Genomic DNA, 12,798 nt, shown 5'->3' with positions numbered 1-12,798 from the left:
CGTCTATTTTCTCCTGGATCCTGTTCAGGATCACTTTGCAGAGTACTTTGAGGGTTGTACAGATCAACGTTATGCCTCGCCAGTTACCGCACTCTGTCAGGTCTCCTTTCTTCGGGACCTTTACGAGGATACCCTGCATCCAGTCGGCCGGGAATGTTGCAGTATCCCAGATGTCAGCGAAAAGACGGTGCAACATTTGTGCTGATAGGGCAGGGTCGGCTTTCAGCATTTCAGCAGGGATGCAATCGATCCCAGGTGCTTTGTTGGATTTCATGTTTTTGATTGCCGCTTCTATTTCAGCCAGCGAAGGCGCTTCCGAGTTGACGCCATTTATGCGACTTACTGTTGGCGCTTCGAGCTGCAGATTCTGTTGGCCATCGCTATTCGTGACTCGGAAGAGTTGTTCGAAGTGCTCAGTCCATCGTTTGAGCTGATCTGTTCGATCGGTCAATAACTGACCTGCTCGGTCTTTTAGCGGCATTCTTGCATTAGTCCTTGCACCACTGAGGCGGCGAGAAATGTCATAAAGTAATCGGATATCTCCATTGGCGGCGGCTCTTTCTCCCTCTTCGGCTAGGGAGTTTGTCCAGGCTCTCTTGTCTCGTCTACAAGCTCGTTTAACTGCCTTTTCCAGCTCCGCATATCGCAAGCGGGCGGCTGCTTTGGCTGACCCGGTACATGCCTGCTCAATTTCGACTTTCGCCTTTCTCCGATCATCGACCATCCTCCAAGTTTCATCCGACATCCATTCACTCCTTCTTCCACAAACTTTACCGAGAGTACCATGGCTCGTCGTGATAAAGGCATTCTTGATTCCACACCACTGTTCTTCGACTGTTCCGTCTGTCGGCAGCTCCGAGGCTCGGGATTCTAGCTGTTCAACGTATACCCTTTTCACCTCTGGATTCTCCAACCGGCGGACGTCGTATCGACACCCGACTTTCTCCTCGCGCCGTTGGACACGCGCAACTCTCAGTCGTATCTCGCCAAGGACGAGGTGATGGTCAGATGCAATGTCTGCGCTTCGTTTGTTGCGGACATCAAGAAGGCTCCTTCTCCATTTTCGGCTGATGCAGATGTGGTCAATTTGATTTTCTGTTCGGCCATCTCGGGATACCCAAGTGACCTTATGTGCGGGTCGATGGGGGAAGAGCGATCCGCCGATCACCATGTTGTTGTTGCCACAAAATTCTACAAACAGCTCTCCGTTTTCGCTCATCTGTCCTAGGCCATTGCGTCCCATGATGCGCTCAAGGTCCTGATTGTCGGAGCCAATCTTTGCGTTGAAGTCGCCCAAATGGATTTGAATGTCACCCTTCGGAATTCTCTCAACCACGCTGTTCAGTTGACTGTAAAACTGCTCTTTCTCCTGCAAGTCGGCAACGTCAGTTGGCGCATAACACTGGACCATTGTAAGGTTTCTAACCCGTGTTCTGAATCTGGCTACGATTATTCTTTCGTTTATCGGTTCCCATCTAATGAGGGCCGCGTAGGCCTGCGGGCTTAACAGGAAACCAACTCCTCGTTCCCGAGTAGCATGTTCTCCTCGTATGCCAGAGTAAAGCAGGACTTGCCCGGATTGTGTCTTGTGTTCTCCAGTATTAGGCCAACGGACTTCGCTCAGTCCCAGAATTTCAAGCTTGAGGCGGTTAGCCTCTCTAGCAAGTTGTTCCAGTTTGCCTTGTTGGGCAAGGGTTAATACGTTCCAAGTTCCAATTCGTGTCCGTGTTTTCATGCTAAAAGTCGTCGCCAAAGTTCCAGGTCGGTCATTTCTTTCGGATTCCGTAACAATTTCAAATCGGGAGCAGTAGGTTGTTAGCCTAAAGTCCCTATCCCGCGATGGGGCTGCCATCTTGGACTTAGCTGGCGGGAGCCGCATTTCATAAATTCAGCCGCTTGCTGCAAGACAGACGCTGTTTGAGCCGCCCCTGACCTGGAGAACAGACGCTCGGTTGTTGTTGCACGCCGCCCCTGACCTGGGGAACAGACGCGTGCGGCCACCTTCTCAGTCTGCATGCGACCAAAGCATCCATCGGGGTTGGGTACCCGATCTCCGCTTAGGTTACTCGCACCCCAGCCGGCACCGCGGGGAGGTAGAGATAGGAGTTGTGAATAAGAGGTGATATGACCACTATGGGGTCTCGTGTACACGAGATAATAAATACGGCGAGTAATATCTTTCACAGATTAAGTCCTTTAGAAACAGTGCGTCGATCGATTATCTTCGGGTTACCAGCGTGTCCAAACCTACCAGCATGCACAAGACTCGATACTCCGGCATTTCTGCTTGGCACCCAAGGTTTCTCAAAGCGTATTTCAAGAACTTGTTCTGAACTCTCTCTAGTCTGTTGTTGTGTATGTTGTAGTACGGTCGCCACACAATGCCGGCATATTCACGGTCCTAACTAATCCAGTGTAGATAGAAACAATCGTGTAGGGATTATCCAGCTCGTGACAGATTCTACTAACCATTCCGAACATAGAATTTGCCTTTGCTACAACTTTTTCGATGTGTTTTGAAAAAGTTAACTCCGCGTCCAACTCCACTCCTAAGTCTTTTACTGAGCTTTGCCGAGCAATGATGAAATCGTTTTCTAAGCGGTATTCATAAGTGATATTGCTTATTTTTCGGGAAAATGTTGTGGGTCCTACTTCCGGATGGGGGAAGCTTCTTCGGGCGATAGGAAATCTCACCTGTGAATCCATCGGATATTATTCAGGAACATTCAGAATATCACGAATACTTCAAGGCACAAACTGGCGTGCGTCCGATCTGCTTGGGCGCTCACTGGAGAAGGAGAAGGAACGGTGCGCGTTATGAACGCGATGGCGACCGATAGCATTGTCGGCTTGGTACGTCGACACTGAGATGAATCAACCGTTAAAATACGAAGGAAATATTCACGCTCCACAAATGTTATCACGTTGCATTTCGAGGAATTGATCTTTAGGCCGAATCTACTGCAACACTCTGTGAATCTGTGCAAGGCGTTTTGCAGAGTCACGCAATCCTTCGGGTGACGAATAGGCAAAAACATTTTTAAATCATCGGCATAAACCAACGCGAACACATCAGTCAGCACTTCAGGAAATTCGTTCATAACAGCGATGAAAAGAAGGGGTCCCAAGTGACTCCCTTGTGGAACACAACTGTTGACCGAGAATGTACTAGATCTCACGTTCTCCAGTTTGACGTATTGCGTTCTTTCGATTAGGTACGAACGAATCCATTGGAGACAGGATCCGGTTATTCCATTCTGGCATAACACCGACAGTAGAGCTTTTATATTGATTACGTCAAAGGCTTTGGACATGTCAGTGTATATTGCGTCAACTTGAAAACCTTGCATCATCCACTGCGAGTTTCTCGATACAAACTCTGTTAGGTTCGTTACGGTTGAGCGTTTCTTGAGAAAACCATGTTGAACATCCGAAGTTTTCGTTTCAAACCACGGGTAAATCTTATCGTATACAATACTCTCGAAAAATTTGGGTATTGCAGAGAGAATTGCAACACCACGATAGTTTTCTACGGTGAGCCTGGAACCGTTCTTGTGTATCGGTATAACATGCGAGATTTTCCAAAACTTCGTAAATAAACCGGCACGAATCGATGAAGTGAAGAGGAATTGTAAGGGCTCTTCGATTCCACGCACACATTTTTTTTAAATGAGTTTGGTATTCCATCAGGGCCACAACTTTTCGATTCGTCGAGCGTTAAAATCTTTCGTCGTATATCAGATGCCGCTATGGTGAATTCGGGTAAGATTTCTACTGGTGATTGGCGTTCTTGTTCTATTTCTGCGTTGCTCAAACGATACACGCTGTGAAAGTATTCGATATAGAGCTCGGATGCATTTTCCAAAGATTCTGCTTTGTTGTTTTTGTAAGAAACATTTTTTGGTATCAAGTTAGACTTACGTTTCGAGTTGACATATTTCCAAAATCGTTTTGGTTCAGATTGTATATTTTGTTGAAGTTCGTTCAAATAGCTGCGTCGTTGGGCTCTATGCAAACTATTGAATAAATTAGCCGCTGTTCAGTATGCTGTTTTATCATGCTCAGATTTACTTCTGCGGAATTTGTTATGCTTCTTTCGCTTGTCTTTAAATAGGCGGATAGTGTCGCTGTCAAACCATTTCGGGTATTTAGAGCAAGACGATTTTATACCCAAGAAATTTCGCACAGTCAATTAAAACAAACTAAACGCATTCATAGAAATTGATAAACAAATGTGGTTAAGTGTGATAGATATTTTACCTTACGAAGCTGTTTCGATGTTCAGTTGTACCTGTAAGAAAAACGAAAAAATAAATAAATTAGAAACTTAGTTTTTGTTTGAAATTCCTTAGATTTTTATTTTATTGAAGCACCTGATTTACCTAGCATGTTTGATTTTTTTAACGGTAATAAAAAATATGTCTCAAAAAAATTAAATGAAGTATTAAGCAATTATATAGTTCATCGGAGTGATCAATACCATTTTCGGAAGATCTGTGTTCAGATTTTTAAATCAATAGTTTTCTGCCACAAATCCGGTTTTTTTAAATGTATATATCTTTTTACTTTTTTTGACAAGGATTTTAAATATTTTCTTTCACGCGTAAATGAAGCTTATCACAATTTTTGTAGTTGTGAACCAAAATTTTGGACCATTGTGACCAAGGTTGCCAGATTGTTCGTTTTTTTCGGGCCGGATATTTATTACAAAACTCGGGAATAGTCCAGCCTGGTTGCCCAGATTTAATGAAAAAATTGGCCGGATTTGGCCCGAATGTATTCACTTTATTTGGTAAATAAAACAAAAAAAAAAAACAAATTGATTTCTAAAATTGTTTCTTCATGCCTCCAAAACGAAATATTTTGGGTGTCACGACTGCTAGTCGACACGCCTCATCTCAGCGAAACTCAACAGCAGTTCTATACCATTGCAGTGAATTGACATCAAGAATGTTCGAAAATATAGCAAGAAGAAGATTATTAATCATGAAAAATGAGGGAATGATAAGTAAAAATTAGGCGCCATTTCTAAAAAGTGTTATCGAGATTCAAAGTCATATTTCTATTTCATTACATGCCAATTTTTATTTCATTGAATGCCAAAGTATATTTTCTCACTAATTACAAAGTTCTTTGTTACCGTAATTTGGGGAGATTAAATTTGTCATGGAAGCTTTTAATTTACATATTATATTGAAATTATAGTAGTTCCAAGGGCGCGGGCAGGTAGAGAAAACGTCTCACAAAGATCTCCCGATCAGGAGAGCATATCAAAATAATAACTCAAGCGTATCTCACTAAGATATTTACATTTGATTCAGTTAAAATTAAGTACTACAAATTTTCGATTTTAAGTTTCTCCAATCTGAATTATATCTTATATTGATTGACAGACTTGAATGGGGTTGAGCTCATTTTCAATGATCAAGATTTTTTTTCGGATTGTCCTAAAATAAAATGATTATATCTTATTTTGATATACGTACAACTTTTTCTGAAACACGGACATCGAAGTCAACGGCCCAAACCGTACGTTTATGAGTTTCACTCAACAGATCCATAAAATTGAATCCAAGTTTTGGGAAACCAAAAATGGGGCATGGTTTTAGCAAATAATGTGGATTATTAACATTCCACTAGAAAATTTTCTCGAAGCACTCATATCTTGATAAGTAATAATTTTGATAGGTTTTGTTCTGCCCAATATCAAACTATGCTCTCTGAATGAGATATAATCTTGTAATGAGCATATCTAAAATTGATATAATTAAGCTATGATCGCATAGATTTTTTGATATAATTTGAGATATTTTAACATCCTACGAGTACTGAATAATAACTCATTTAGATAGGAAAAAATTGAATATCAAAATATCTCATTTTGATATAATTTAGTTTTTCTCTTCTGGTCGGGCTAGAACAACCGTTGATCATAAAGTGAATACCTGGAAATAATGTATTTAAAATATCTAATAGTGATTCAATCACAATAGGTTCAGGTTACCAAGCGTGAAAACAGTTGGAGTTTTTGTATTTGGAAGTTAAAAATTATCGTGCCAGAAGTCGAACTTAGGATCAGTTTCATTATAAAGCATTAAACGTAAGCATTTTATATCATGGTTATTAAGAAAAATACTAAATTTACTGTAATTTGCAGAAATATTTTAATACAGTCTGATACGTATTAAAACATTGGATTTGTTGCTTCCCGAAACTCCACATCGGGCAAAGTGAAAAAAAGTCATGAAATGTTTTTTGAAAGCTCAAAATATGCCCTTGGAATACTTTTCGCGTTCCATTCAACAGCTATCTTTATTATTGGTTTCACAGCCTTAACTGAATGCTTGGTTGAGATTAAAAGAAAACAAATGATTCCTACTACATTTTAAGCAGCCTTTCTGAAACTTTCAAGCTAAAAAATATTTAAAAAATGTCAGCTACAATGACAGAACTGCTAGTAGGTATTGGCAAAATTTTCACAAAATGTTTGCTGTGTGGTTCTGAAAGCAAACTTACGCGCTACTTATTCTAAAGATCTTCATAGAATTTATGGGCTTTTTCACGGCTGATTTTTGTATAACCTAGCAGTCAGTATGGCTAAGAATCGTTCAAAATATTAAAAAAAAACGAATACTTGAATAACATTAAATATACTTGAAGTATCACAAATAAGGCGTATGTGATATTAAGAAAGTAAGTTATAAATAAAATGCTTGTAAATTCTTTGATAATAGTTAACTTAAACCTCCTCATATCATTATGAAAAATTCTTTTCAACTAATATTTAACTGTCTCTCGTTTGCCTGGCAAGTGGTACAGTGGTTAAGGACGGAACTTTATCGTGACAAAATTAATAACGAAGATACTAGAACAGATAGACAATTATGGTGTCTTCAGCAAAAATGCTCATTAAACCATGCGCTTCAATAATCTCAAATTACATGTTAGGGCGTGTCTTTTCTGAATAACTTACACATAAAAACATTTTCCAGTGAACAGATACAGTCAAATTGTTTTCTACTAAGTTGTAGCCAACGGTTACATATGACGTTTCGTAAGCGAGTTTTGATTTTTCGAATATTAAAATGTTTTGATGTGTCTGTGAAAACAGTATTCTGGGTTTAACCTTTTTGAATGAATTCATGCAATTAAAATGTAATACATTCAAAAAAAAAAAAAAAAAATACGGCAGTTTTATCTAAAAACCGGGCAAAATCCGGGCATTTGATTTCAAAATTGACGATCAAATATCCGGTAATATCCGGGCAAACTTTGTCAACCCCAGAAATTACTCAACAGAAATCAAGGGAAGAAATTTAAAAACAAATTGTTTCCATCAACATATATCGACAGATTTCAAATCGTATTTTAGGCATGATTAAATAACTTTTACACACAATTTGTTTTTTTTTGTATTATTTGCCAAATATAGTGAAGACCGGGCCGGGCTGTTCCCAAATTTTGTATTAAATATCCGGACAAGCCCGGATAAAACCGGGCAATCTGGCAACCTTAGTCTATCTGTTATTATTGCGACACATTCAACAGGGCATAACTTTTTTACCATTGGGTAAAAATTTACCAAATTTTGCACACTTTCTCATCGATGTGTATTGTTTACATGCTGCCAAACTCGAAATCGTGTTTTTCGATTCAACGAAAGTGGAAGTGAACCAACGCGAGTCGAGAACAAATTCTTTCCAAACACCTTGAATTTCCTGACCAGTTGCTCCAGCAGTTGGGAAAAATGTTGAACATTCATTTCTACCTGGCCGAACAGGCCACTAGGCCGAATGGGTTATTCGGCCGACGGTTATCCAGCCGAATGCTGTAAGGTCGAAAGGACGCAAGGCCAAGAGGATGTTCGGCCGAATAATCAATAGGCCGAAAGGTCATGAGGCCGAATGGTTATTAAGCCGAATGGTCATAAGGCCGAATGGTCATTAGGCCGAATGGTCGTAAGGCCGAATCGTCGTAAGGCCGAATGTTCATAAGGCCGAATGGATGTTAGGCTGAAAGATCATAAGGCCGAATGGATGTTAGGCCGAAAGGTCGTAAGGCCGAATGGTCGTAAGGGCGAATGAATGCTAAGCCGAAAGGTCGGAAGGCCGAATGGTCGTTGGGCCGAATGATCGTCATGAATGGTTGTTAGGTCAATAAGAAATCTTTTACACTTGTCTGCATGCTAGACCGAATGGTCGTATGGCCGAATGGCTGTTGGGCCGAATGTTCATAAGGTCGAATGGTCATTAGGTCGAATGGTTATTAGACAGAATGATGACAGAAACAAATAATATTCAGCCAAATAACCTTCGGCATATTGTCGTATTCGGCCGAATATCCGTCGGCCTTTTAACCCATTCGGCCTAGCGACCTTCGGCCTAACATCTTTCGGCCTATCGGCCTTCATTCGAATGCCCGGCCCCCGTCTCCAGATTGTTGAAGCAGTTCTAGAAGCGGTTGACGTTGACGGTTGACTGGACCATGGCGAAGCAAATCCCAACGTGCCGTGATTTGACTAAAAACATCGGAATGTCGCAGAGCTACGTCCAGAATGCAAAGTAGAGAGCTGGACCATATACATACAAGGTACAGAACTTCCTAAACCGCGATGAGCGGCAACAATTGGCGGCTAAAACTCGGGCACGGAAGGTCTACGAAAAGATGCTGACAAAATATTGCTGCTGTGTGATGGGCGATGAAACGTATATAAAAGCCTATTTTGAGCCAATTCCGGGGTTGGAGTTTTCCACCGGCAATAGCAAGTTCGATGTGGACGACATATTTAAGAAGAAGAAAATATCTAAATTCGCCTCCACATATCTCGTTTGGCAGACCATTTGCTCTTACGGACTGAGGAGTGAGCCTTTCGTAACAAAGAGCACAGTAAATGGCGAAATTTACAAATCTGAGTGCCTCGAGAAGCGCCTTTTTCCGTTCTTGCAGCAACACGACAAAACTCCGCATTTTTTTTACCTAATTTGGCATCATGCCACTATTCTAAAAGTGTCCTGGAGTGGTATGAGGCCAATTCCGTCCATTTTGTTCCAATTATGTCCATTTTGTTGTTTTTGTTCTAAGAACATGTACCCGCCAAACTATCCGGAGTTGCGCCCGGTGGAGCAGTACTGAGCAATAATGAACTTCGTAAGAGCAAGAAGACAGTCAAAGACGAGAAATACATGCTAAGAAAATGAAAAAAAAAAAGAAAAACTGATATCGGATGACACTGTAAAGACTTTGATGGAGGACATTAAGCGAAAATGTGTTCAATTTTACATTCAAGGCTCCATCGATTAACTTTTCTTTTGATTTTTGAAGTGAATATATGATAAAACTACCATAAAATTTTGGTTTGATTCTAAACAGTATAAGAAAATTCGCATGACGTTTTCGGTGCCGCGATAATTTCGTGTTAGTCCATGTTAGCATGTCCATTCTGTTGCGATGTATTTATAATGTAGGAAAGAAGCTATTTATCAGGAAACTGTGTAACACGGAGTAAGCTCAGTGGGTGGGGATTTGGGAAAGGTAAACAAATGGGAACTCAGGGTCGTTTTGATGTTTTATGCAACGCGACACTTTCTTTCCGCGGAACTCGCAGCAGGGTGATCCAATCAGAATCGAGTCTACCAGGGGCGTACACGGGTGATTACCTCTCATGCTTGCACCCAGGTCCAGTATATTTACATGTTACTCAAAACGCGGACACAGAACATGTAATTTCAGTAAGTGAGGGAATGAGGCTGCTTCAGCCTGACGACGAGATCAAATGAACAAAAGGTGTAAATTAATCAAATACTCCTAGAAAAGTACTGCCTGATTTCGAGTTTACATTATGTTGGGTGTTTATTCTTACAAAGGTTAAACATAATTCTTATTGTGACGTCACATAGTTTTACATACTTGCGGTTAATCTTCTTGTTATGTACGGGACTTAACTTGAGCTGCAACCGACCGCTAGATCAGCGGACAATCAGACGGACTGGAACCACAATGATGCGTTGTTGTTCCAAAAGGCAATCCCGGATTCACAACAGGCGTCTTCCGGCGTCCCGAAAGCACCCGATGCTTGCTGGTTGTGATTCCGGACTTGTGCAGTCGGAGGAGCCTTGTACCACCGGATGGTTTTCGTCCGTAACCTCAAAACGGCTAGGTTATGTTGCGGGCCTTGTTCCACCGGTTATTTTTTGTTGATAACCTTGAACAAGGTTATGTTTCGGGTTTTCTGTCTGGATTTTTGGTTGTTTTTAGATGTTGCCGTGTGTGTTTAGCTGTACTATAAATTAACCGATAAAATAAGAAAAGGCCCTCTTGGACCTGCCAAGGGTTAGATACCATTGACATTCGAGCTTACATTGTCCACGTGATTTACAAATTTAATTTGTTTGTTGTTTAACTATTTACCTTTTCTTTGTTGCGTTTGTTGTTTAGTTCACACTATATATGTTCTTTTAACATTTTCTTATCTATAACATAAGTTACATTTAAGTTTTAACATGTGCTTTTACACGTTTTTATGTTTTTGTTTACCAACCGTACTAATTTTCTAATAACCGCACCGTACTACTTTTTCGTTTTTGTAATACGTGTAATTTTCTGTACTTTTATTTACGCTAGAATACGTTTAGAAATATATTAATCAGTTTACACCACAATTTTTATAGAAATTTACATTTACTCCACACGACGCGCACATGTTTCCTCTAACGAGATCACAGACAGAAAGAACATGTTCTGCAGTGAGGATATTTGCGAGACTCTACTTTCAATGGACCGACACACATACATACATATTCGGAAGCAAATTTACACGGTGAGTCGTTCTCTGGGTGCACACACTTCCCCGTGACGTCCCTGGTTGAACACGACGCCTATGGATCACTCAGAGAAAGAGAGTGCCTGTGCGGAATGACAGTTGGGTTGGGTGAAGTTAGCCGTTATTTTGGGTGACATTTGTTGTTTTTCCGTAAAGGACAGGGATGATTCGATTTCGTGGCGGAGCCACACAAAAATATGTGTAACGGAAGGTTACAACTGGACATGTCTCGACAAACCACAATTTATCGAGTTTTGGATACGGCGCATCGTTTCATGTCGGCACCATATAAATACATGGTTAATAGTCAAGAGAAGGTGAAATGATGGATAATGTTTAAATAGAGAGAATTTTTTGCTCATTTTACTATTTTTTGTAATATGAATTAATAGACCGCTGGAAGCTGACCAGAAGGTCATTTAAACTTGTTTCGGAACTTAAAGGTATCAATAAGAACTTAAATTTTGGGTTGCGTAGGTTCTATGCATGGTTCAGATCAATGATGGGGCTTTCGTACTTGTTATATGGAACTCTTGGTTTCTTGGAAATTCTTTAGAAATCGCATTTTTTAGTTAAAGCCTGAAATATTGTATCGGGCGTAATCTTTGACAGAAACTATAGAACTTTTCAAAATTGTAACACATGATAGTGTTATAACTGATTATACTAACTGGACATTCGATTTCGTTTGTTAAATAATTTTTCCAGCATTTATACTTAATATCGATTCAAGAGTACGCCCTGATCGCTTTTGATGAAATGCTTTCCCAGTTCCCAGTACCCAACTTTCAAGCAAAAATAGGTAATTTCGACTTTACAATCGGGCTAAACAGGTATATTTTTCCTACAGGGCATTTTTTTTTGTCAAATTTTGCTTGTTCACAATACCGACGGTTAGTGGATAAATAAGCCGGAAAATGATCGGATTTTTTTTCTAAGTGTTGTGTAAGTGCTGTCAGTGGTTCTATGTTTGAGAAATCACTATAAACGAAATACCCATACCATACTATACCATAAGCACTTAAATAAAGCCCTTAATCAACACTATATTCCTATATATAACTCTGAATTAATGCTTGTTTTGCACTATATGCGTATATAATGCAGATTTAATGCTAAAAAAGCGAAATAACGGGCTGAATAAATGCTATCATGACATTGCTTTAAAAAAGCATTACAAATGCTGAATTAGAGCACCATCAAAACGTCATTTTTCGCCAGCCGTATAAAATCATTAACAATGCATACTTAGAACACCTTTTAATTCAAATTAGGAAATTATTCATTGATTTATTAAAATGAACAAAAATTAAAATATAAAATCATTATCTACAACATCAATCAACCTGCTAAATGAAGGATTATGCTTGCTCAATGAAATGTTCTATGAAATGAGAAGTGATTATAATTGAATTATGAATTACTTTTGATGAGTCTCGAACCGAGGATCCCGCAGCAGCCTTTATCTTTCCTTGCGCCTTTACCATTTCGACCACTCTTGATGCTGATAAGGTAGGTGAAAAAAACCGTACTTTAGGTAGGACTGCTCGGGTCACACAACTTTATGGACAATGTGTGCATGAGAAGGTTTGGAAATGTATTGGAAAATTTTGGGAGAAGACAACTGCAACTGCTCGCTCTGTTTGTTTTCGTTTGCTGTCTTGCTTACTCACACGCAGCAAATGAGAAAATCACTCTTGTTTACATTCGCGGGTTTGACGAGCTTCTACAAATATGTTAAATAAAAAAAACCTTTTTTATTTGCTTTTGTAATGTTAGAAATACTTTCCAAACTTTCAAGAACTGTTTTGTGCTATGTTTTATTTTACTCAAATTTTATTAACTCCATATTCGCAAAACTGAATGTGATAGACAAACTCTGACATAAGATTCGAGTTCAGGACGCTAAAATTTTCAAATCAATCATTTAACAGAGGCACAAAAAATTCTGTTCCCTAGAGCTATCAATTAAATTCTAT

At 39.8% G+C, this 12,798-nt stretch overlaps 1 protein-coding gene across 8 annotated transcripts in view; it reads right to left on the bottom strand.

Moving 5' to 3' along the window:
• The window catches only part of LOC129740983 (dual oxidase maturation factor 1), a 220,635-nt gene that overhangs the window by 130,805 nt on the left and 77,032 nt on the right, over positions 1–12,798 (bottom strand). For 6 of the 8 annotated variants that reach the window (XM_055732654.1, XM_055732649.1, XM_055732652.1 and 3 more), the window contains exon 3: positions 4,261–4,291. The exons of 1 other annotated variant lie outside the window; for it this stretch is intronic. The gene's annotated coding sequence lies outside the window, so the exon portion shown is untranslated. The remainder of the gene's footprint in view (positions 1–4,260; positions 4,292–12,798) is intronic. One more of the 8 variants, XM_055732653.1, reaches the window with a different exon arrangement.

The sequence above is a fragment of the Uranotaenia lowii genome, chromosome 2, assembly GCF_029784155.1.
Source record: "Uranotaenia lowii strain MFRU-FL chromosome 2, ASM2978415v1, whole genome shotgun sequence".
NCBI classification, from domain to species: Eukaryota; Metazoa; Arthropoda; class Insecta; order Diptera; family Culicidae; genus Uranotaenia; species Uranotaenia lowii.
Note: the sequence above shows the minus strand (reverse complement) of the source record. Positions and strands in the feature narration are given on the sequence as shown.